The 25931-nt window shown below is 44.2% G+C and overlaps 1 protein-coding gene across 6 annotated transcripts in view; it reads right to left on the bottom strand.

The window, feature by feature from the left end:
- The window catches only part of PRDM16 (PR/SET domain 16), a 455772-nt gene that overhangs the window by 291245 nt on the left and 138596 nt on the right, over positions 1-25931 (bottom strand). Inside the window, exon 2 of one of the 6 annotated variants that reach the window (XM_053400642.1) lies at positions 5471-5522. The exons of the other annotated variants lie outside the window; for them this stretch is intronic. The gene's annotated coding sequence lies outside the window, so the exon portion shown is untranslated. The remainder of the gene's footprint in view (positions 1-5470; positions 5523-25931) is intronic. 6 annotated transcript variants of the gene reach the window in all.

Consider the following 25931-nt stretch of genomic DNA (forward strand, 5'->3'; position numbering starts at 1 on the left):
AGTGGGTCGTATGGATTTAAATGAGACGGGGGGGGGGACTTAGAGAAGCAAGGGGAAGGGAGGCTCCACGTGCCTTCGCTTTCTAAAGATTAAATTAAGGTATTTTCTTTTATTAAAAGGATTTCTGCTGGTGGAATGGAGACTAAAGCCTGTAACAATATTTCAAAGTGTTTTTAAATGCACATTTTCCCCTAGTAAAAGCAGCAGGGAAAGTGTCCAAATACTTCTCTTCTAAATGCCAGTATTATATTTCTTGTGAAAGTTGAGTTCAGCCAGGCATAAAATATATTTCCGCACAGAAGTCTTATTAGAATCATTAACCAGAGGCTGCTGTCCAGAGCTAAGCATTACCTTTTCACTTGCTTAACCTTCTCTCGATATTCAGGTTGTAGACATGCAAGATGTGTCAAAACCCGATAGGATTGGAAATTCAGCTTAACTCTCTTTCCCCACCCACCTGATTCTGGAAAATAACACAGAGGACATTTAGGGTGACTCCAGACTGTTGCTATTTTCAGATAGGATTCAATCACTTACCGCCAAATTCAGTTTGTGCAATTATAGCGCCGTGCAGCAAACCCACTCCCCCAAGAGATGAAGCTTTTTTTTTGTAATAAGAAAAGTGGTGGGAGAGTGCGGAAAACAAACAGAATTAATGCTAATCAAAGAGCCAATGTCATCTAATCGCCCTGCAAACAGATCGGGATGAATGCTCAATAAATAGGTTGTCTAGAAGTGCCCTTAATTTAGATCGTTTAATCATGATAACAGGCTCCGATAAAACCTTGGATCTGAATGCAGTTTGGCAAAAGTATTAGCAGGACAAATATGCTGCAACCGTACGCACACAGGCATGCATGTGAGTCCCACTGAATGCAGTGGAATTTAGTTCGGTGGAAGCCTGGTTAGGATTGGCACAATACAGCGTTCTGTTAGTTATTTTTTTTTGCTTTGATTCTGAGTAAACATGGACAGGTGGAGTCTTCCAGGTGAAGTCCACTGGGATTTCAGCTTAAGGGAATTGCAAGCTATTTGCTTTACAACTCAAGAAGAAGGGAAAGCGTGTGTGTGACTATTACTGCGGGAAATTAAGGAGCACTGCAAGTTGATTAGTAAGCAGCAGCAGCAGCAACAGCAACAACATAAATTAGGATGCATGACTTCTGTTGGATAGATGGATGGGTTGCTTTTTAAAATATAGCCAATTTGGATGCTTTGAGTACCGAGCAATTTTTTTGTGGGCTCCGAGATTATTAAAAGATCAATTTGCATTTTTATTCTTGGACCACAGGGAAGTTTTTAAGGTGTGACATTTTAATGTATTTTTAATCTTTGTTGGAAGCTGCCCAGAGTGGCTGGGGAGGCCCAGCCAGATGGGCGGGGTACAAATAAATTATTATTAAGTGTTCAATGGGACTGACTTCCAAGCAGACAAGCAGAGGACTGCACTGCAAGGCGATTCTTCTCTGCACACTTACATGGGAGTAAATGCATTCAGACTCAGGAGAACTTTCTTCTAGATCACTACATGCATGGAGTTACATGAGAAGTGTCCTAAGCAGTGGGTAATCCATCTTCTTTCCACTTCAGCCCCCTTCCCTAATTGCTTTATGAGGGCAAGAATGGCAGCCTAAATGGCTGCTGTAGGTAGGATGTCCTGTCAGCCTGCTATAAAGTTGCTGTTCGGCACAATTATTACAGGCACAGGAGCCCTGTCCAGTTTCCCACCTGGACACCGTAAGATGCCTCTGAAGATCAGCTGCTGTTGCACTCAAGTCCTGCTCATGGGCTTCCTAACCAAGGATGGAGGAGAACTTCATTTCCTATCACATTTAAAGGCAAAGCTACTTAATTCATGCTTCCTGAAAAAACGGTGTAAACCATAAACACAACTGTCCATCGAAATCTGGACTTCAAAGGGGAGTGATGAATATCCTAGTGTGCATGTAAATGCATATATTAATGAAATAACATGTCGAAAAATTGCATTGCCTTAGAGAAAATTGATTTGCAAAAGCAAATTTGTATATTGTGTACTAAAATGCTGGTGAATTTTCAGGAGGATTTCTTTTTTAAAAAAATATTGCAATTTGATGTGGAAATGTATAGATTTGAATATAACACTGCTTAGAAAATTTGGGTGTTAAGCAGTATATAAATGCCTGAAATAAAAAATAAATGATTGGGAAAATGAGGAACGGAGAGGAACCAAAATTGGCAGATTAATCCATCCCTGTTCTCAGCAGAGGCATCTGGGTGGCTACTTTGAGAATGCTGAACTTGATGTGCCTTTGGCCTGATCCAGCACCATGGCTCTTCTTCTGTTCAAATACTGCATGCAAGGAGGCTGAACAGTCAGATGCAGTGCATATTATAATTTCTCCTCACCAGATTTTTCAAAAATGAAAATTGAATTATAATACCTATATAAATTCAAGCAGCGTCATGGATTATATGTGTGAAAACAAAACTGTCAGAAAACTCCCTTCTGAGAAATTTCAGCTCAGATCATATGGAAAGGAAAAAATGTTGCTAGTTCAGAGAAAGTCTAGAGATGTTCCCCAGAAAATTCTTTTCCTGGGAAATTGCAGCTCAGGTCTAGATTGCAGGTCTGAAACAAATGTAGGGGAAATCTCTCCCCCCCCCCCGAATATCACCTTCTTCAAAAGACTGAATGCCTTCTCCTGCTTCTTTTTGAGGAAGGAAAATATAAAACTATGTTACTGTATTTGTTAATATTGCTACAGGGATATCGGCCAGGATATATTGGCAGATATAGATGCCCACAATGGCGAACAAAGTTGATTCGCTTCTCGTTTAAAGATGAACCTACCTAATTCATGCTTTCCAACACAATACTTGAACTAAAACACAATGACCCTTCAAAATTCGCACTTTTCTGAATTGTGCTATGCAATTGTCCAACCAAATGATCTGTACAAAAAAATGCATACATCAGGGTATAGCTTGCATAAGAAGGCATGTATTCTTGAAAGTAACATACCAAAAATGCATTATGTTAGGGGAGATTGCTTTGCGAAAATGTAGCTATCAGGAGGGATTCGCACTAAAATGCTGATGAATTTCCATAATAAAAACAACAACAAAACAACAACAACAACAACAACAACAAACTGATGTGGAAATGTAGAGAACTTAAGATTAGAGATATGAGACACTAAAAAATTGTGCGATTTCACCATCCCACAAACAATACACAAACATACAATACACATAGCCTGGCTAGCAAAGGGCCACTAGTGGACTGTCAAAAAGACTGACTTCTGAACAGTGGCTGAAGACAGATAAGCAGGGAGAGATGTCTGAAGTGGGAACTCACCCTCATTCAACCCTTACACCATGATGAAAATGGATGCTAGGTAATAAATTCTGGAGCTTTCTCATAGAAACGTTCATTAGCAATTTGGAAGAAGCACAAAAAAAGTTTCAGAAAACGCACTGGGGGTGGGTGAGCTTACACATATGAAGAAGAAGAGGGAGAAAAGACACAGAGAAATCGTGCTATTTTCTTTGGAAACGCTGCCATGTCAGCTTTGATAAAAGCATGGACAAAGTTTCCAGTTCAGCGAGAAGTTCTTTCAGGTGGAAATGTACGAAAATAATAGAAACGGGAAAGAAAAGAGAAAGAAACAGGGCAGGGGAGGGGAGGATGGAGCCGGGAAAGGGGGAGGGAGAGAAAAGATGCAACCTAGCTAAAATTTGGAAAATATTCCCAAAGGGATGGAATGCGAAGGCTTTCGAAATATTAGATGAAAGATGCTGAGCAAATTAGATTTGTCTCCCCTTTGGCCTTCCAAAGAAAGGAAGAAGAAAGAAAGGAAAATGGCAGATAGTGTAAAGTATGCCTTTGAATCCTGGCCCTCAAAACTCCAGGAAAAAAGAAAGAAGAATAAAGAATTTGAAACTCTCCCCAAAGAGAGCCTGCATTGGGAATTCGCATCCCTGCCAAGCGCAGGCATCGCCTCTGTTGTCATTGCCTCATTGTCATTCTCCTCACTTGCGGTTCCCCGGGGTCCAGAGCAGGAGTCTTGGCGCTATTAACATAGTAGATTAATAGGGTGGGCTGGAGAGGGGGCTAAGGCATGTTCACAAACATGCTAAATATTAAAAATAATCGATAGCAACTTATATCTCCTAGAGGGCCCTGCACAAACATACCCCCTGGCACTAGGTGAGAGAAGGGGAGTTAGCGGAGATATCAAAACGGACCCCAGCAGCCAGAGGCAGCGCAGGATAAAAGGGGAGCTGGGAGGATAAATGCTGGACAGAGGGCTGAGCCGTGAGGTGGATGTCAAGAGCAGAACTCTTTTACAAGAGGGAAGGGATGCATTTTAACCTAACAATGTGGGACAGATTTTTCCCCCCTTCCCAGATCAACCACCCACCCCTGCTTGTTCCAACTTTACAATTCCACACACACACACACACACACACACACACACACCATGTCTTAGAGGGCTGTGTAAAAGAAATTTGAGGCCATTTCTTCTCTCTCTCTCTCTCTCTCTCTCTCTCTCTCTCTCTCACACACACACACACACACACAGTGTTTGATACTTTCACCCACGGCTAACTCGCTTCGTCCCTGACATTAGCTTCAGTGGGAGTTTCTGGGCCCAAATTATCACAGAGCTTTGACACCAAAATACGTTTGCAAGGGAAGCATTTCTCAAAGCTCACGGTTATTTGCAAAAAATTCTCATTTATATTCTCCTAATTCATCTCCTACCTACTCTGCCACCGCTCCCCACCCCAAAATAAAACCTCTTACCACAAAGCATTTTCAATTAGGGATACTGCTGGATTTGGGAGTTTTAGAAGAAGAAGAAGAAGAAAAGCAAGACATTTATTGACTGTAGCAAGTTGATTGCTCTAAAATGAATCGCCAAGAGCCGAGTTGCAGTGGTGGTTTTCTTTTAAAAGATCTTTGTGACCTAATCCCCAAACCAATATATTTTTTGGGGGGGGGGATTCAGAAATTATGCAAAGCCGCTGAATTTCTAACTTGTGCTATATTTTTAACTGTGCGACGTGTGCCACATGGGGAGGGATCAGAGCTCGGTGGGAGAGACACCCACTTTGATCTTTGCTTGCCTTGTCCATTAGGACTGGTGGGATGGAAAGCAGGGAGGTCAACAGTAGGTGGCGCCAGAGCCAATGGCAGGCAGAGCCAACTGATTCCCTGTGGAGTTCTACAAGAGGCAAGACTGGGGCTAAGCGGGAAGAAGCTGGCAGGCAGTGCCATTCCTTGACTGGTTGTAAGGAAGAAGGCAACACAGGTTAGGACAGGCTGAGATTGGCAGGGCAGGGCCCAATTTGCCCTAATAAACCAAGCTCCACCGGTGGTAGGTGGCAGGGCATGGGAAAGGAATCTCTCTGCCTCAAGATGCTGAGCAGCCGCCAGAAGTCAGAATAGAGAATGGCAGGCTAGTTGGACAAAAAGTCTGACCTGGTGTAAAGAAGGCTTCTATGTTCCATGTCTGCCCTTCAGATGTTCACCACTGAGAAAAACAGGGGAAACCCAAATGTCAGGATCAGATCATGACTTAACAAAAAAACCAAAACCAAATTATGTCTGGAACTATCCGGGTGAATTTCCTAGCTCTGTTATCTTACAGAACAAGCCTATCCATGTCTACTCGGAAGTAAGCCCCACTGCATCCAATGGGGCTTAGGTAAACGGACTCAGGACTGCAGCCTTATCAGTTGACACAATGCTACACGTGTTGACTCAGAAGGAAGCCGGTACGCGTAAAATAACACTTAGTCCTGGATGCATTGGGAATGAGATCGGACCCTTAATTCAGTTTTAATTTGGCCGAAATGAAAGTGCGCAGGGTAGCTGGACGAGAGCGGGCTTTGCCAGTGGTGCCCCCATGTACATGATCTGATCTTCCCAGGGGAAACATGCCTGGTGCCATCACTGTGTTTAGGTGCCAGGTGGAGTCTTTATATTACTCTGGTGGTTTAGTCAACATAGGCTGTGGCGCTCGTCTTTTAATGGGGAGGGGGAGGGCTTCTCCTTCTCACTGTATTGCTGAATCAGCATTTTTGGCATTTTATCTCATAGAGTTGGAAGGGACCATGAGGATCGGCTAGTCTAACCCTCTGCAATGCAGGACAATGCAGCTGTCCCTTACAGGGACTGGACCTGCAACCTTGGCACTGTCAGCATCACACTCCAACCAACTGAGCTATGCATGTCTTTTTAAACTTTTAAAATGGTTTTATTTTGTTGCTAAGTTGCATTGAAACTATTTTTTTTCCATAGTTGAATGACTAATACAGTAAATATTGCTGCTACTGTTGCTGCTGATTTCTCATAGGTGAAGAGACTCCAGGGCCCATGCTAAACTCCCTTTTCCATGCACAAGGTTTGACCTATCTGTAGCAATACAAGGGGCAGCTGGGCACTTGCAAATGGGGGGAGGTATGTTGGAAATCTTAAAAAGCATCTTAAAAAGCAGAGACACCACCTTGCCAACAAAGGTCCGTATAGTTAAAGCTATGGTTTTCCCAGTAGTGATGTATGGAAGTGAGAGCTGGACCATAAAGAAGGCTGATCGCCGAAGAATTGATGCTTTTGAATTATGGTGCTGGAGGAGACTCTTGAGAGTCCCATGGACTGCAAGAAGATCAAACCTATCCATTCTTAAGGAAATGAGCCCTGAGTGCTCACTGGAAGGACAGATCCTGAAGCTGAGGCTCCAATACTTTGGCCAACTCATGAGAAGAGAAGACTCCCTGGAAAAGACCCTGATGTTGGGATAGATTGAGGGCACAAGGAGAAGGGGATGACAGAGGGCGAGATGGTTGGATAGTGTTCTCAAAGCTACCAGCATGAGTTTGACCAAACTGCAGGAGGCAGTGGAAGACAGGAGTGTGTGGCGTGCTCTGGTCCATGGGGTCACGAAGAGTCGGACACGACTAAACAACTAAACAACAACAACAACAACATGTTGTAAATACCCCTTCCAGCGAAGTGGATCAATCAAGAAGACTGCTGTGCTTAGCAAGAGCTCCATATACACAGATGGAGTCTGGACGGAGCTATAGATGAAGGACCAGCCCATCTCCCCCGTCCATCCTTCTGGCTATCTACATGAGCTGACCTCTTGTCATTCCCTGGCAAGTCAATGGGCTCCCGTTCTGTCCTGATTCAGTAGACTGCATCCAGAGATAAGCACACCTAAGGCCCCATCTGCACTGTGCATTTAAACCAGTATCATACCACTTTAAGCAGACATGGTTTTGCCCGAAGAACTGAGAACCTAGGGAACTGTAGTCTGTTTAAGGATGCTGAAAGTTGTTAGGGAGTCCCCTTTCTAGCTCACCTAGCTAGAATTCCCTGGAAAGTGGAGTTACCTGTTACACCACTCAGAATGGTAGCTCTGTGGATAGGGGTTCCCTAACAAACTGCAATTCCCAGAATCCTTTGGGAGAAGCCATGTCTGTTTAAAGTGGTAAGACACCGCTTTCAATGTCAAGGGCGGATGAGGCCATAGACAGCTCCGGGAGACTGACTTCCCAGTCCCTACAGCAGCCTCCCTCAACTCCCCCCAAAATGCTCCACTAAGGGTTGGGGGCCTATTCTGAAAGGAGAAGGCTGTGCCTAAAAATCAGGCTCAGGGCCACATGAAACTGGGATTGCAAGGTGACCAGTGGGTACACAGGGTAAACTGACATGGGAACATTCTCTTCCCTCCTATTTCGAATCAATTCAGTTTTTATTAGCTTTCCCGGGGGGGGAGGGAAGTGTGGAGGCCAAGAAAATCAAAGCACCCACCTGTTTCTAAGAGTTCTTTTCCAGCTCCTCATCAATATTTCGTGTGCAGAAAACCCTAGAAACACCCCCACCAAGTTTTGTTTTATAGTTCAGCCTTTTCCAACCTGCTGCCCACCCCACAATGTCATTGGACCAGCTAGGATGGCCAACAGTAGTGTGGGGTGGTAGGAATTGGAGTCCGGCAACATTTAGAAAGGACCAAGTTGGGGAAGGCTGGCAGAGAGGACAGTGAAAATGTGATTGTTATGTACTGAGTTGAATAGGATCCAAAAGGCAGCAGTCTGATTGGTCCTAGAACAATAGGATTCAGAATGCAGAAGTCTGAATGGTCCTAGAACAATAGAATTCAGAATGCAGCAATCTGATTGGTCCTAGAACAGTAGGATCCAGAATGCAGCAGTCCGATTGGTCCACAGGGGCCACCCAATCCAGCTCCAGGTGGAAGTGAATCTGCAACCTGATTGGCCTACAGGAGAATCCCGGAATTAGCCAATCATGTGGGGCCCATTGTGTAAATAATGTATATAAAGTAGACATTCTGGTGGAACTTCCATTCCTCCTCAACACTATGAGCTGAATAAAGAGCATGAAATCCACTCTCGACTCTGAGTATATTTCAGTGATAATGCCGCCAAACATTTTCTCTATGGATGTTGTCTTTGGAAGAGGGTTCCCTATACTCTTGCCTTTAGAACCAAAGATTGGCTTTTGCCACCAAGTCTGCCTAAAGCAGTCATAGAGACATAGGAAGCTGCCTGATGCTGTCAGACCAGTGCTCCATCTAGTTCAGTATAGCTGACACTGGCTGGCAGTAAGTCTGGAGGAGAAGCCAGACACTGAACTTGGGAGTTGCGTATGCAAAATTCAAGATCAATTTGAAGCTCATGACGGGGAAGCCATGGTAGGATTTTAAATTCTGCATGGAAAATGACACTTGAGCTAAGTTTGGAGGTCCTTTCCTAGACAGCATGTGTGAATGACTTTTGAGGAAATCTAAGCTCTCCCACCGCCACAAAATTTGACAAGCCTAGCAAAGGTTCTCAGGTGGGTTTCACCCAATCTTAACTGGAATGCAGAGTAGTTTTAAGTCCATGACCTACATTTCTGATGGGACACATCTGGTGTATGCGACCGAGGTTAGGACATTCAACCAATGTTTGGTTGACCTTCACTAGGCAGCATAGCTTCAGTGTGATGGGCCCTGACCTGTGGAACTCCCTGCCTGTAGAAGTTAGGCAGGAACCACCCCTGCCTTCTTTTAGATGTCTCGTTAAATCTACTTTTTAGACACAATACTTTTTTTGTTCTTGCTTGTAAATTGCTCATTTCCCCCTACATTTTCCTTTTGCTGTTTTGTTGATTTTGTAAAAGAAAAAAGTTTTAAATATATGAATTGATTGATTTAATTGTAACTTGTCTTGTAAGCCACCTTGGTACATTTTACAAAAGTGTGGATCATAAATATTCAAATATATAAAAATGATAAATAACATGCCTAACGCTAGCAATAATAATAGCAATAACGATACCATTGCCATCCACTGTTAGGAGGTACCCGGAGAACCTGGCTCTGTTTAAAACTAGTGCATTATTCTAAAAAGGATTATTTATATGCAAAAGGCTCCAGGGACTCTTCAGGGCCTACTGCATCCCCCTATTTCCTCATTGCTTTAATATTGCCTCAGGCTGGGTGGGATGAAATGGCTAGCAAAGACGCCGTAATTTTGATCAGAGCATGTTCCTTGGGGTGGGGGGAGGGTGGGGGGGAGAAAAGAGGCTCTTTGTTTCAAAGAAATGTGATTTGGCCTTTTCCCTCTTTCCCTCTGTTGCTTGGTTAATATACTACTTCCAGTCGCCCTGGGGCTAGGAAAGGTATTCCATGGAATGGCTGAAATCTCTGTGCTCCACCCCCCATACCCTTCCTGACACACACACACACACACACACACACACACACTTCCCCCACCACCACCCTAAATCTTAACCGACTTCTTTCCTCAACTCATGGCTAAGCACCACCTAAGCTGACAGTAGGAACTTAAGATTTGATTTCACCTTTAACTCTTCAACAACGGACTACCCTTTCCTCCCCCGCTCCAAATGGAATAAGTGAGCACACAAAGATAGAAAACCATGCTAGTCCTACTCAGAGTAGACCCATTGAAATTAATGGGCACGGCTAACTTAGGTTCATTCATTTCAGTGAGTCTCTTATGAGTAGGACATAGCTGGTTACAACTCATAGGAAACTGCCCAATACCTGGGCATACCCTCCAACATTTATCTGATGAAAATTAATAATAATAATACTTTTATTATTTATATCCCACCCATCTGACTGGATTGCCCCAGCCACTCTAGGTGGCATTCAACATGTATAAAAACAATAAAACATTAAACATTTTTTAAAAGAACTTCCCTATATAAGGCTGCCTTCAGATGTCTTCTAAAGGTTGTATAGTTACTTACCGTATTTTTTGCTCTATAAGACTCACTTTTTCCCTCCTAAAAAGTAAGGGGAAATGTGTGCGCGTCTTATGGAGCGAATGCAGGATGCACAGCTATCCCAGAAGCCAGAACAGCAAGAGGGATTGCTGCTTTCACTGCACAGCGATCCCTCTTGCTGTTCTGGCTTCTGAGATTCAGAATATTTTTTTTCTTGTTTTCCTCCTCCAAAAACTAGGTGCGTCTTGTGGTCTGGTGCGTCTTATAGAGTGAAAAATACAGTATCTCCTTGGCTTGGGGGTCGCATAACTCCATACCCTTCAACATTTCTCCGATGAAAATAGGGACGTCCTAAGGGAAAGTGAGACATTCTGGGATCAAATCAGAAACTGGGATGGCTTCTGTAAATCCGAGACTGTCCCTGGAAAATATGGACACTTGGAGGGTCTGAGATTGCCATGCCTCTTGCTGATTTGCCACTGGGCCATTTTCAAGGTACTTGTGTTAATTCACAAAGCCCTAAACAACTTGAGCTCAATGTACTGCAAAGAACATCCACCTTGATTGCCAAGACCCTCGGTACTTCTTGTAGTCCCTTGAAGGTCCATTTTGCCTTCAGTAGGGACTGAGCAGACTCTGTCCTGCAGAAATCACAATAGAGGTTTGGCAGAAACCATCTGCCCCTTCTTTCAGATGTCTTTGAGAAACTTAGTAGGAAACTTAGGCCTTCGCAATATGAATTTTCTCTTTTGAACCAACCAGTATTTGCCGATGTTTCATTATAACCCTGCACATTGCATGCCACCATGTCATACTTTTTCTTTAAATGGAAGTGCAGGTTATAACTGCTTTAATTAATAAATAGTAAAACAAATTGGATAAGTTCCTTGGTAAAGATGGGATGAAGGCAATGTACCCTGTGAAAACTAGAAAGTGAAGGTCTGGCTGGGAAACTGACTAGCATTCAAAGGAGGGCATATGCCACTCCAAGGAGCCAACACAAACCGCTGCAAATATAACCTGGCAAAGTTGCTGCAGATCTCTAGTTTTGTATGGTGGATGTGAAGAACTGGAATAGGTGGGGAAAATAGATATCTTTATGGGACCCTGCAATTGGTAGACACCCACCGCACCCTGGACTAAAGAATAGCAGACTGGCTGCAATGTCTGCCTTGTTGATCCTATCATGGAAAGGGTGTGTAGAGTTGTATCCAGCTAGACCATACTCAGAACAGACCTTCTGAAATTAATGGACCTATGTTAGCCAGCTTCATTCATTCCAATGGTTCTCCACTGATTACCCTAGAACTGGACACCATCTATAGAGTTTTCTTTTCAAAGCTGCCCAGGAAGGCATGTCTGATGGATACTAAAGTCTGTTCCAACCCCCCTCTAAAATAATCAATTGCAAAAATACTGAGATGGAAAGAGGAAGTGGAATATGAAATGTTGAAGAAAAGGCAGGAACGTGAGAGGTAAGTGAAGCCACTGAGAAAGCAAATATCAGCTCTTAGTGGGGTCACTTGTCCAAGCTCCTTGTCAAGTCTGATGGTACACCTCATGTGACACATACCCAACAAGGAGCGCCTAGTATATTTCAGTCGGTCATCTCCAACTCAGTTTTATTCAGAGTAGACCCTAAGTCACCCATAGCATTGGATACAACCTAATATTTAGAAGCAGAAGCAGGACTGGGAAATGAACTGCAGAGCTCCATGAATGGAAGAGGAAATGAAGAAGAAGAAGAAGAAGAAGAAGAAGAAGAAGAAGAAGAAGAAGAAGAGGAGGAGGAGGAGGAGGAGGAGGAGGAAGCAGCTATGCTTCAAGAAGGTAATGGGGCCACAAGAGAGAGAAAGGGCTACTTTGGTTAGCTGTGTTAAGAAGATGCCTCCTAATAAAATGGGGAAAATATATAAGTAATTTTTGAAAAGAAGATTTTTTGGCTCTGGCGTAGGAAGTAATAGAGCAGTTACTTATTTAGATGTGTCCCATTGCTATGATCTGGTGCAAGTCTATTCCTTTCCTGCCTCCTGGGAGTGAATAATAAGATTCTTGAGAGGTTGAGGGGAGGGGCTTATTTAGACAGGACCCACCCCCTTTGTTTAATCCTGTCAAGGTGAGAGAAAGCAGTGATATTCCCAGGCAGATCTTGTGTGATTTTACCCATGAATAGGATGTTAGTGGAAGGTTGTTCAGGGGAGCAGGTACATGGTTCTGAGCGGGGAACGATTTGCAATTAATCTGGTTCCGTGCAATTCACCACAATGAGGCGCATTGAGAGGTGACAATATTTACAAAAACAAAGCGGGAGATTTTGTACAAGCCATACATGAGAAAATAAGACGAGTCCTACTGGATCAGGCAAAAGGCCAGGCTAGAGTTAGACAGATATGCCTAGATCAGTTCCTCACTCACATTTACAGTCTCCAGCTCACTTCACCCACTTTCTTGCATCAATTTGCATTTTTTAAAAATAAATAAATTTGACTTAAATATTTTAAGTACATTATGTTGGTATGGGAAACTGTCGTGTGATGGGCCAATGGCCGTAATAAAGTTCAATACAATACTTAAATATTCATATGCACATTTCTCCTAGCATACACATTTGGGAACATAATTCCACTTAAAATGTACAGCTTTGCAAGCGATTTTGCCTAAATTGATGCATTTTGCATTATTTTTTTGTTTGGTTGGTAGCTTTACACACAAAAGTGCCTTGGAGTGATTTACAATCGCACGCACACACGCACACACACACACACACACACACACACACACACTGCTATCTGAACTTTCCCCTTTTGTACACAATTTTGGAAAGAGAGAAGCATCACAAAAGAGTGTGAGTTTGCAGGATAGTTGTGTTTCTGTTATTATATTGGTTGGAAAGTGTGTTTCCATGCTTCTGCCCCTCATCCTTAGACCAGACTACAGGTATTTTTAGTTTCTAACATTTGTTGAAGACCTACGGATCATTGTATAGTGGCCAACACTGGATTAACTTCTGGTGGCACAAGAGAACCAGATAAGGGGGTCGACGACGCTCAAAACTCCCACACTCCTCCCCAAAGAAAACTACTTTAAAATATATCATTTTACAATGTTTGCATTTCTCACTTCCGTAACTCTTGCCACCTCAATAACTATCCACACCTCTGCGCGTACAACACACAGAGAAGCTGTTTGTGGTGGGGAAAGCAACCTGGGATATGTCTGCGCTACAAATCTAAACATGTTTCAGGTTGATTTAATAGCCAGGCCTCAAATTGTGGAAGTTTTAGAAATGGCTGCTCTACAACGGGGACAGTGGTCTGCAGCAAGACGCCTGTGCCTGAATTAAAACTGTAATTCCCAGGTCTATTTCAGCGAAGCCACAACAGTTCCTGGCTTTAAATCTGCACCGTTGCCATTCCCTTAAACCGCATGTTTTCGAGTCAATTTGCATGATCCAAATCTTCAAGATCTTCTTTGAATGGGATCAGTTCAGCCAGCTAATGAACTGCTCTCTGGTTATTTACAGAGTTGGGGCAGGGACTGCATCAAAGTTGGGTGCGATGGCACCTGCGAGATGCAAGGCATTTGAAAGCAACAGCCTGATATTGCTCTCTCTCCCTCCCCTTTCCCCTTTCCCCTTCCCCCAAACCCACACCTCTCCCTCTCTCATATTTCAAACCTTTTCAGCTTTCTAGATTCCCCCCTGCTTCCCTTTCCCCCATTTAAAGAACACCGGCACATTTGAGAAAATAGCTCAAACCAAATTCCCTTGCACATGCCACGTTCTATTGCAACAGTAATAAAGATGTTTATAGTTTTAACCATCAAATAAAGTGCTTAATTCCATAGAGCTTGTCCCCCCCCCATCCGCTCAGGCCGTTCGACGGCTTCATTTAGCAGGCCGGCGTTTAAAGGTGGGGTTGGGAGGAAAAAAAATTCATTAATTTTTATTAACAGGGAGAGCCATTTGTTCCCTGTGACAATATTTGACTTGTCGAAATGATTTTTCACCTCTGCCATGAGGTGCGCGCTCCATCCATACATCACCCGATTACTCTGAGAGCAGACGGAGTTGCAGTCATTAGCTAGTGAATTAACGACAATCCACAGCACTATTAATCACGCTGACAAAAGCGTTAGCTGGCTGCTGACCCGAGCACAGCTCTGGGACGCAAGCCGTAAGAGGGGAGTGTGCAGAAGCCTAGGAAAGAAAGGGATTTTCCCTGCCTCTCTCTCCCCCCCCCCCAAATTATGGAGGCAAAGGAATTTATTTTGTTTGTTTAGTTGGTTTTGCTTTTTTTATAAAAAAAGTAAAATCGGCAAGAAAGCAGCAAACGGAAGTGATGCACCTGCCGTGAGATTGCTACAAAGGTCATAACAGAAAGTGAGTTGGGCGGATTCCTATGGCTTCGTCCCTTTGCAATGCAGAACCTCTGCAACCTTGGTGAAAGATTGGCAAAGGCTGCTCTCTCACAAGACAGGGTTGTGTCCCTGCTTCACTTCCAAGGGACTACAGGAAGCAGCACCGGGTGCAAGATTTGGCTTTCTCAGAATCACAGTTTTCAATAAAAATAAATAAAGTTCCCCATTTTAACGGCCTAGCAAAGATGGGTTTTTTTTGTTTGCTTGCTTGCCCTCTTGTCTGTCTGTTCCCAGCTTATTTCACACGTTTTCAGCCAAACGGTTCTTGGCAAAACGCAGGCAGCGATGAAATTGTCTGTGTGGAAGATCAAATCAAACCGCCACTGGAAAGGTGCAATGAAGAGCAGGTCTTTGAAGAAGAAGAAGAGGAGGAAGGAGGAGGAGGAGGAGGAGGAGTTTGGATTTGATATCCCGCCTTTCACTCCCTTTAAGGAGTCTCAAAGCGGCTAACATTCTCCTTTCCCTTCCTCCCCCACAACAAACACTCTGTGAGGTGAGTGGGGCTGAGAGACTTCAAAGAAGTGTGACTGGCCCAAGGTCACCCAGCAGCTGCATGTGGAGGAGTGGAGACGCGAACCCGGTTCCCCAGATTACGAGACTACCGCTCTTAACCACTACACCACACTGGCTCTCTTTGACGGGTGATAAGAAGCAAAACAAAAGCAAAACAAAACTGGGTGACAGGCGGGTCCTTATATGATGTGCCGTCCACGCACCTTGGCTGCCAACCACCTTGCCTCAGATGGCGGATGGTGTAGGCAGTCCCAGAAGTGGGGGGCTAGGAGGGGAAGTGTCCCCCAAATGCAGAGCATAGGCAAATAGAGGCAGGAAGGGGAGTTGATTGTGGCCCGAAGCCATATGGAACTTCAAAGGTATGTTTTGAATTGTACTCACTGGGCGACCTCAAGCCAGTCGCCATCTCTCTGCCTAAACTACCTTGCAGGGACATTGTGATAATCTGGAGAGGAAAGGTAGGGATATAGGAGCCAAAATACCTCAAGTAAATAAGGCAGCTTTTTATCTGCCAAACATTCTGAACCTATAACTTTATGCACACAAAGGCCAGGCCGGGAGGAGGAATTCAATTTTGCTCGCATTCTAAGGAGAAAATGCACTTAATTCCCGAGCGAATACATGAATGGAAACACAATTGCCCTTGAAATCTGCCTTTCTCGGAATTTTATGTAGCAGTTCTGCAACCAACCAACATGTACAAATCACATCATCCTAAGGGGAAGTGTGCATTTAAAAATGCATACGGTAGCAAACAAGACATGCACACCACAACATGTTATATTTGGGGGAAAACTTTGTTACAAAAAAAAAAATCTGAATATTAGTCAAAACTGCATACAGAAGGGTGTGTACTAAGAGGATATTTGCACCAAAATGCTGGCTGATTCTCATAAGGATCACAAATTGCTGCCGAAATGTGGGGAACTGGATCAAAATCGCATAAAGATGAGAAGCCGAAATTGACAAATTCATGCGTCCATGTGCTCACATATCCCTCATGTCATCAGGAGGGCACCACGTTGGCAACTCTTGATTTTTAAGACCTGCAGGCAGCCAAAAACCCACAGCTTCACTTTCGGTGAAGGTGCAACGTTGGTGGAGGGCATCACCTGTTGAACTTCTGCCTTCCATGCAGCTAAAGGAGACTTTGTTAGGAGGAAAAGCAGCAGTTCTTCAACCCTCTTGCACTCCGCCACAGGATTTGATCAGGTCAAGCATATTTTCTTTTGCTCTACGGAATAATTTTCTGATCTGTTTCTAGTTACTTGCTTTTATCGGTTTAATTCTCCTTTTTTTAAAAAAAAAGGAAGAAAGAAAGAAAAGGGAGGGGAGGGGAGAAAGCCGGCGCTGCAAGGGAAGTTAGGTTCGGAAATCCATGATTTCCTGTCAGCTAACTTGAATCAGCCAAACAGGAGGCAAAGTGATATTTTCCTTTAATGCTGTTACTTAATATATAGCAATAAGCAGGGGTTTAAAGCAGGTTTTGGACACAGCCCCACTGGGGAACCTGTTGCTGTGCAAACCCCATTGAAATGAATTGGCAGAGTGAGGGGGGGGAACTGTTCACCGCATGTGCCCACCTTGAAACATCTGCCCCAGGCTTGCATTCTCAGCAACACTTGATACCTTCCACCGTTCAGAGATTTCAATAGGGACATGTCTTGTGTGTTTAGAGAACACACAAGGATTCATAGACTCGTAAACCCAAGGATTCATTGGGACTTAGAAAGCTGCAGAGTCAGATCATTGGTCTATGTAGCGCAATACTGTCTGCACTGACTGGCAGTAGCTCTCGAGAATTCCGGACAGGGAACATTCTCAGCTCTGTTCTACTCTGTTTGGAGAAGCCAGGGATTGAACCTGAAACTTTCTGCAGGCAAACCTGGTGTTGTACCACTAAGCTACGACTCTCTCCCTGCAGGAGGATTGTCCCTTCTCCCAGTTGAACATTACAGTCGTACCTTGGTTGACGAACGCCTTGGTACTCGGACGTTTTAGCTCCCGGACACCGCAAACCCAGAAGTGAGTGTCCAGTTTGTGAATGTTCTTTGGAACCTGAACATCCAACGGGGCTTCTGCCACTTCAAATTGGCTGCAGGAGCTTCCTGCAGCCAATCAGAAGCCGCGCCTTGGTTTCCAAACGCTTTGGAAGTTGAATGGACTTCCGGAACAGATTCCATTCGACTTCCGAGGTACCACTGTACTGCTCTCTGCCCACAGTACGTTAAACTGACCATAGCAGCTTGCTCTAAAAAAGGAAGACGTAAACAAAGGGCATTTAATAGAATGCTTCACTTCAGAATAGTACTTCTTAGAGCAGCGGTTCTCAACCTGTGGGTCCCCAGATGTTGTTGGACTACAACTGCCATCATCCCTGAGCTCTGGCCGTGCTAGCTAAGGGTGATGGGAGTTGTAGTTCAACAACATCTGGGGACCCACAGGTTGAGAAAGGCTGTCTTAGAGGCTCTGGGTTGTCTCCAACATTACTCATTGAAGTTAGAGGGTGATGAACTGAAGCCTGTTAATGGGTGCACAACCTCATGTTCCACTCTTATGGGTCCAAATGGGAAATGTTAGAATCACAGAATTGTAGAGTTGGAAGAGACCCAAAGGTATGTCTAGTCCAGCCCCCTGCAATGCAGGAATCACAGCCAAATAATCCTTGATAGATGGCGATCCAACATCTGCTTTAAAAAATTCAGAAGAGTCCACCACCACCCAAGGTACTCCATTCCACTGCCGAGCTGCTTTTACCACCAGAAAGTCCCTCCTAATGTTGAGTCAGAATTCCCGTTCTCGCAACTGGTTCGAATTCTGCTGTCTGGAGGACCAGAAAACAAGATTGCTCCATGTTCCGTGTGTGACACCACATAGATGAGACACAGGGTCATGCATGTTGGCTCCACCCCCTGTGCCTCCCAGCACTCCTCACCCCACACTCCCTGTTCCATCCCTTTGTGCGCTGAGCAGGGCCTGAATGAAGCTTGCACCCATGCTTGCTTGCACCCATGCAGAACCCTCCTTCAGACATTCCCTTATCAGCTTGGGAAGAGTATGGGACTGAATAGGCAGGGGAGGAAGGTTGGGGGCATGGCCTGCAGGCACACTGCCACCACCCTGAACACGGACTTCCTGTGCAGACGCATGCTGGGAAATGGAAGCAAGTTGACCACAGCTCAACAGCACCCCCCATTGCACATCCTCACTGTCTCAGGTGGTGAGAGAAGGAATATTGCCATGGTGGCACGGGGGGACACACACAAGTGGCCCTTTTAAGGAATCACATGGTCTTCCAGGGCCTTCTCTACTGGAAGTAGCCCAGTTTGCGCATGGGAAGTTCACAAAGTCTTGTGTGCAACCTGGGCACTCTTGCAAGATGGGGCTGGCTGAGCCCATGCCTGTTCCCCAAGTGCAATAGCATTCAAAACAGCCAAGGTGGGAGCCAGGAGAAAGACATTCTGCTATGTCTGTACTCTTATCTAGATAGGCAAGGGAAAGGAAAGGACAAAGGAGCAGGCATGTGCCATCATAATAATTTAATAATTTTATCGTCCACCTGGCTGGGTTTCCCCAGCCACTCTGGGCGGCTTACAGCACATATAAAGCATAGTAAACATTGCATCCGTGTGCAATGCGCTCAAGATACATCCAGCCCCTTTCAGAAGGTTGTTGCCAATTTAAACTTGCTCAGAGTAGACCCACTGAAATCACAGAGCTTGCCATGTCCGTTCATTTCAACGGGTCTCTTCTAAGCAGGACTGACACTGGATACAACCCAGAGATTTAATATGAAGGAATCAAGAGAGGAGGGGTAAACCCAGGGAAATAAGAGCAGACACATACACATACTGTTTTTTGAATGCACCGTTCCCTTCCTCCACATCTCCCACACCCCACCCCAAAGCACCCACATAAGCTTGGGCAGAATCAGGGCAGTGTTGTGCCAGTAACAAGGTCCTGGTGATTAGGGACAGTTGCGGGGGACGTTTCTGAACATGAGTGTTCCTTACACAAGACCAAATAATGGATACAGTGGTACCTCGGGTTACAGACGCTTCAGATTACAGACTCCGCTAACCCAGAAATAGTACCTCGGGCTAAGAACTTTGGTTCAGGATGAGAACAAAAATCGTGCGGCGGCAGTGGGAGGCTCCATTAGCTAAAGTGGTACCTCAGGTTAAGAACAGTTTCAGGTTAAGAACGGACCTCCAGAATGAATTAAGTTCTTTACCCGAGGTACCACTGTATACCCTTTCTGGGCTGATAGTGCTGTTTGGAAGTCAAACAAGGGCTTTCTTGCTGGGTACCTGCCACCTTTGCTCCTGAGACTTGGAGAATGATGGGGGGAGGAATATAGAGATTAGGGTGCAGCTCAGAGGTGGTGGTGGGTAGGTGGGGGGCCAAAGCGTATCTGAGATGGGGCTCCTCAGTTGCCTTTGGAGTGGTGCAGGTTCCTGCATGGCCTTCATAAGACTGGGGTTCCACAGGTCCTTCTGGGGGCTGGGAGACACCTGTGCATATAGCTTTGCAGGAGTCTAAAACTGTTCGCCAAGTAACCTGTTTTTCTCCCCCGCATATCTGCTGGTGTGTGTTTGCACACCCAGAGATACAGGATTACCACTTAAACTGATTTGTGAGCCACTGAAAATCGGGTCCTACATGTTTTTCTTCCACCCCACTTCCTTCAATCATTCTCCCCCCCTCCCCCTTACGCTTACCACTTGCTGGCTCCCTTTGTATTTTTGCCCAGCAGTGCATGTAAAACGAAAACATGAAAATGTTACACAGACTTTTCAACTTAGGGTCTCCGTCCCCCACACATTTTTCACATTACCAGATATTCCCCTGCCTGAGTTAAACTTAAGCGGGTCTGGAACAACTTCATTAACATAAAACCACATGATAATAGAAAGCAGAGCCATTTAATGGTTTATTTTCTTATTATCTTATGATATATTTCATCCCTTCCCTCCCTGCTGCCCTTTCCTCTGAGTGCTACTACATTCTTTCTGGGGGTTTTGCTCTAGTTACTGGTTCCAATATTACTCTAGCTCAGCCACAGAAGTGATATAGAACAGGACAATGGAATCCATACCCCTGGGAGACTGTGCAGGCCCTGCCAAACTTATGGGGTGCCAAACACCATGCCCACACTTCCATCTTCTATATTACTGGACAAAAGCCATTGCAGCACTGTACGTGACCAAAGAGATGTCCTGTCCAACCCCAAGCACTGAAGGGATGGGGAAATCGGTCAGTTCCGGTTTCTTATTTTTACCATCTTAAGTCTAGTTCTCCACGTTTCCACATCAGTTTGCATTTTTTTAAAAAACAAAACCCTTGTGAAAATTCAACAGCATTTAAGTGCAAATTCAACCTAATATACACAATTCTTTTGCAAGCAATTTCCCCAAATAAAAATGTACTTTTGTATGTTATTTTCAAAGACACAGGCATCACTTTGCACAGTATACCTTGGCACACGTTATCCAGTCAGAGAACTGCATTGCAAAATTCAGAGAATTGCAAATTTCTACGTAAGAGTATGCTTCAGTTTGTGCAATGTTTTGGAAAGTGCAAACTAGGTAAGTTTTTCTTTAAATGCAAACTGGATTTCATTTCTCCCCCACCCCTAGCAGAACCCCCTGTTTGCAACAAAACACAGAGACTGTAGTAAGGGTGAACAGAGAAGCCTACTTCCAGTCTATGAAAGTTTAATATGTTTTATCCCTATACTCTGATTAATCTCTCTCTCTCTCTCTCTCTCTCTCTCTCTCTCTCTCTCTCACACACACACACACACACACACACACACACACACAGTGCAAGAAAATTTGCATTTCAGTTGTACACATTTTTAAGTGCACTGAAGAATATTGAAGAGTGCAAAATTAGGAAGATGAACTGCTCCTTGAGGTGGGTGTGTTAGGTTGGCTCACTGGAAAAAACAAACCAAACAAAAATATCCAGGATCCCGAGGCTGTGTAGCTTACTGGTAGACCACATCCCTGATGGATGTGGGTTCATTCCTTCCAGTTATGGAACCTCAAGTTTGCAGGACTTTTCTGCCTAAGATCACGGACAGCCACTGTGAATCATAGGAGCCAAATCCTAGGGGCCAAGGGCTCTTCGGGGGGGGGGAATTAAATATTTGAGAGGGCTGCCCCCCTCCAAGATTGATGGACATTGCCATTAAAATGGTGTGCATGTGCCACATCATTTGATCGATTATGTGGGATGGGGCTTAGCTCTCTCCCCCCCCAACAGTATTTTATTCAAGTTGGCACCTCTGCTGTGAATCAACAGAGATTAAACGTAAGGAAAGCTTGCCTGATCAGGCCTATCTGGTCCAGCATCTGGTTCCCACAGTGGCCAACCAGATGCCTGTGGGATGTCTGCAAGCAGGACATGAGTACAAAAGTTCTCCCCGCTTGCAATTGCCAGCAACTGGTGTTGAGAAGCATACCACCTCCAACAGCGAAAGTAGAACATGGTCATGATGGCTGCTAGCCTTATCAATGGGTTAGAAGGACCAACAGTCTTGACTCTGTATAAACCAGTTTCCTGTTCTCATTGGGGACATGCATTCATCTATCAAAACCGACAGGAAATAAATTGAAGCAAATGCCACGAGTAAAGGAATTGTTGAATTGTTTGGCAGATGTTATGCAGCCTCCCCATATACTGGTTCCCAACCTGATGCCCTCCATATGCTGCTGGACTGCAACCCACATCGCCTCTGACAGCTGACTACAGTGGCGTAGCGTGGGTTGTCAGCACCCGGGGCAAGGCAAGTAATTTGCACCCCCTAACCCGGTAGGGGCAGAGAGCTGCGAGTGCGAGCGCGCACCCCCCAGATGTTGCACCCGGTGCGGCTGGCCCCCCCTGCACCCCCACGCTACGCCACTGGCTGACTATGCTTAGCTAGCAAAAATGTATAAAGTTAGTAATAAATGTTGGAAATGTAAAGAAAAAGAGGGAACTTTTCATCATATGTGGTGGGAATGTAAAAAGGTGAAATGCTTCTGGGAGAAGATATATAATGAGTTGAAAAAAATGTTGAAATATACATTCATAAAGAAACCAGAAGCATTTCTCTTGGGTATTGTTGGAAATGATGTAAATAGAAAGGAATGTAAGTTGTTTTTATATGCAGTAACAGCTGCAAGAATATTATTGGCCCAAAAATGGAAGCAAGAAGAATTACCAACGATGGAAGAATGAAGGATGAAATTAATGGACTATGCAGAATTGGACAAACTAACAGGAAGGATCTGAAACTGGTGAGACCAGAAGTTTACCGAAGACTGGAGTAAATTTACGGAATATGTGAAAAGTATTTGTGATGATCAGATGACATTTGTAGGTTTGCAAGAAGTTCTGTGAGGAGTAATATTAGAAATATTGTAAAAATGGAAAAAGAGAGATGATATGTTAAAAGATTTAATGGTAATATTAAGTTAAGAAAGGTATAAGAAGTGATTAAGACGGAGGATTTTCAGAGGTGCTGATGGAAGTCCAAATAAGAATGTATCTGTGATAAACTGTGAGGTATGTTTTATAATTTTGTAAGCTAAAAACCATATATATATATATATATATATATATATATATATATATATATATGACAGCTGACTATGCTTGCTGGGACCAATGGGTGTTGGAGTCTAACTATATCTGGAAGGCCAAAAGGTTCCCCACATCTGGGCTACCTGATCGTTTCCTGATTGGAGGTTCTGCACAGCAGCATAATGTCAGCACCAACACACACAGGGTGGGGAGTGCGACTGGCCAATGCAGCCCTTAGCAAGTGGAGAGGAGAGGAGTATCGGGTTTGGGCCACACTGGGGTTGCCTGTGTAGGGTTGCCTGGTTTGTGCCCCCTCAAAAACTGTAAAAAACAACAACAACCCCACTGTGCTCCTGGTTCTGCAGACATAATCTGGGACATTCTGCATACAAGCCATGTGTTCTAGCACTGAGCAACAGCCTTTTCCCATAGTGTAGAAATCAGGTGGTCCATGCCTGGAGAGGCTCCATGTGGAGTCTGCATTCTGTGGGGCCCCCCTTACAGCTTCCACAGTGTGTTCCTTGAGTTTCTCACTTCACTGTTATTGAATGGGTTGTGTACAAACACACACACACACACAAGCAACACTTCTTGGGAACACCCCCTCCTCCAAAATAAATAAATAAATCAGCACAGTTTTGAAATCAGTGCTTAAAATCAGTGCAGTTTTTTAAAATCCCACCTGCCATCTTAATTGAAAATGGCACCCGATTGTATTCAAAAAGACAAAAACCTGCTCCTCGATCTCAGGAACCACTGTGTAAAATTTGGGTATGATGTCTTAGGTGGTTCAGATGCATAGCCTACAGACAAACAATGCACCTATTTATGTATCTACACACACACACACACACACACACACACACACACACACACACACAATGGTATGAACTAGTATTCTGCACTTGAGCAATAGAAGTATTACCAAAAAGAAGGCGCCTGAAAGTGATGGGCCTGGATTTTCCATCTTCCTGTGACCCTCAAGTGCCTATAACCATCTTCATGTAACCTTGTCTCCCTCCCCAATGCCGCCCGGCGTAATGGATTTCTTTAAATTAATAATGCGTAAAAGGAGATTTACGCTGCCGTGCTAAAATATTGTTTTTTGTGCCTTTTATTCATGCATTTGTCACTGTAGTCTCTAATAGAGGTGTTCAGCCTGGGGATAAATAATGAAGAGGCAGGAGTGGGGAGTCTGTCATAATCCAGAGGCATTTGCAAATTCATCACCAATATTCTTTGGGAAGGTAGGAAAGAAGGAGGTGAAAAATATGCCGCGCGGCTAATATATCTCATTGATTTTCCCTTTCCCATTTATTTTGAGAGCCCACTTTGAGCTATGATAGAATGTGGATCCTCGAAATAGCCATTGCTTTTAAAAGACAAGGCTGGAACAGCTTCCATCAGGATCTCGGCAGACTTCTGGCAAAGGGGCGAATCTAAAACACACACACTGTAAGCAAGGGGTGCTCAGTTGTGGTTCCATTTGCTTTTGCTGATAATTTAATTGCTGCAAATGCCAAGAGGGAAGGGAGGTCTTTGCCCAGCCATTTCCCTGCAAAGTAACTTAAAACATGGTTTTCTCTTGCTTGTTTGTTTTTGCCAAACTCAAAATAGCAATGGAACAGAAAAGAAGCTGAACCAATTTAATTCGCTTTTAGCTCCAGCCCAGAAAAGGGAAACCAAAATGATCAAGGGGATGGGGCAGCTCCTTAACGAGGAATATGGATGGGTTACTGTCAGCTTCTCATTTTTCCAATCTTCCCTTTAGTTCTCCACATTTCCATCTCAGTTTGCAAATCCTTCTTTTTAAATCCTCGTGAAACTTTGTCAGTAGCATTGTAGTTCAAATAGCTCCTAACATAGACACTTTTGCAGGAAATTTCCCCTAATAAAGATGTATTAATATATGTGCCTTCCTTCCCACATTCCCTAGTATATGAATTCCCCCCTCCCCTACATATTATTTGGTTAAAGACCTGCATTGCAAAATTCGGAGAACCGCGGATTTTGAAAGATGCTTGTGTTTAGCTTTATGTATTGTTTCAGAAGGTGTAAGTTTAGCAGATTCATCTTTAAATGAGAAGTGAACTGAATTTTCCCCCGTCTCCAATGAAGAAAGGAGTACAATGTTTGGAGCTTTATAAGTTTGTTATGGGGTGGGGAGTGAATAAGGGGAGGACATGACAGAGGCATATAGAATTACACATGGCTTTGAAAAAGTGGACAGGGACTTCTCCCTCTTTCACAGTACACAAACTTAAGAGTCGTCGAATGAATGTAAAGGGTGGGGAATTCAAAACAGATAACATGAAGCATGCACTCTTCACAGTGTGGCTAAACTACGGGATACACCATTGCAAGCTGTAGCAATGGAATATTTAAAGAAAGATTATCGTATGATGAATTTGCAAGCAGGATTTGAACCATGAGCAGCAGAAGGTATTAGAGATCATTGCATGGTGTCTAAGATTTAAGAGAGAGATGTCAGGGTGCAGCAAGGGTGAGAAGTAACAAACACTATGGAAAACAGGAGGAGAAGTCGATAAAATGAAAGAGGTCCAGAGGGTGGCAACATGAGAATGGACCTTTTCTGCACTGGCTCCCCGTCTGTGGACTGCTCTTCCCAGGGAAGTTCGCCTGGCACCTTCATTATACACCTTTAGGTGCCAGGCAAAAACATTCCTTTTTAACCAGGGCTTTGGTTGATCTTATTGACATCCAACACCCTTTTAGAATGTGGCTTTGGGGGGGGGGTTATTGCTTTTGGTTTGATTTTATATGCTGCAGTCTTGTTGTGAACTGCCCTGAGACCTCTAGGTATAGGGTGGTGTATAAGTTGAATAAAAGAATGATGGTGGTGGTGATATTTTGCAGTGTGTATGTGAAATTTTTGAAATTTAATGAAATATAAACAGGGTGGGGACAAGGTGTAGTAATGGCCTCGGTCCAGTATATCTGAAGGAGCATCTCCACCCCCATCGTTCTACCCCGACACTGAGGTCCAGCACTGAGGGCCTTCTGGCAGTTCCCTCACTGCGAGAAGCCAAGTTACAGGGAACCAGGCAGAGGGTCTTCTCAGTAGTGGCACCCGCCCTGTAGAATGCCCTCCCACCAGATGTCAAAAAGAAAAACAACTACCAGACTTTTAGAAAACATCTGAAGGCAGCCCTGT

Source organism: Podarcis raffonei, chromosome 8, assembly GCF_027172205.1.
Source record: "Podarcis raffonei isolate rPodRaf1 chromosome 8, rPodRaf1.pri, whole genome shotgun sequence".
Classification (NCBI taxonomy): domain Eukaryota; kingdom Metazoa; phylum Chordata; class Lepidosauria; order Squamata; family Lacertidae; genus Podarcis; species Podarcis raffonei.